Source organism: Orycteropus afer, unplaced genomic scaffold (genome assembly GCF_000298275.1).
Source record: "Orycteropus afer afer isolate SDZICR_OR568_19922 unplaced genomic scaffold, OryAfe1.0 scaffold00120, whole genome shotgun sequence".
NCBI lineage: Eukaryota > Metazoa > Chordata > Mammalia > Tubulidentata > Orycteropodidae > Orycteropus > Orycteropus afer.
The window spans coordinates 8,562,368-8,562,977 of NW_006921707.1; positions in this window are offsets into that span (position 1 = coordinate 8,562,368).

Here is a 610-nt window from a genome sequence, read left to right on the forward strand (position 1 = left end):
GCCACAGCAACACACCCAAATGAGGGATATGTTGCCTCCAAAATCCAAAGAGGCCCACCAGATGTTGTGCCTCCTTTTTAGTTGTGGGGGAAGCCGGATACAATAACTTATTCTTCCCTTTAGTAGGAATATCTCAACATGCCCCACACCACTGGACCCCTAGAAATTTCACTGAGGTGGAAGGTGCCTGAATTTTCGTTGGGTTAATTTTCCAACCTCTGGTATGCATATGTCTCACCAATAAGTCTAGCATCATCGATACTTCTTCTTTACTAGGTCCAATCAGTAAAATGTCATCAATATAATGGACCAGTGTGATGTCTTGTGGAAGGGAAAGGCGATCAAAATCCCTACAGACTAAATTATGACATAGTGCCGGGGAGTTGATATACCTCTGAGAAAGGACTGTTGGCCTTGCCAGCTGAAGGCAAACTGCTTCTGATGGTCCTTTGAAATTGGTATTGGGAAAAAGGCATTGGCCAGATCAATAGCTGCATACCAAGTACCAGGAAATGTACTAATTTGCTCAAGCAATGAAACCACATTAGGAACAGCAGCTGCAATTGGAGTCACAACCTGATTAAGTTTATGATAATCTACTGTCATTCTC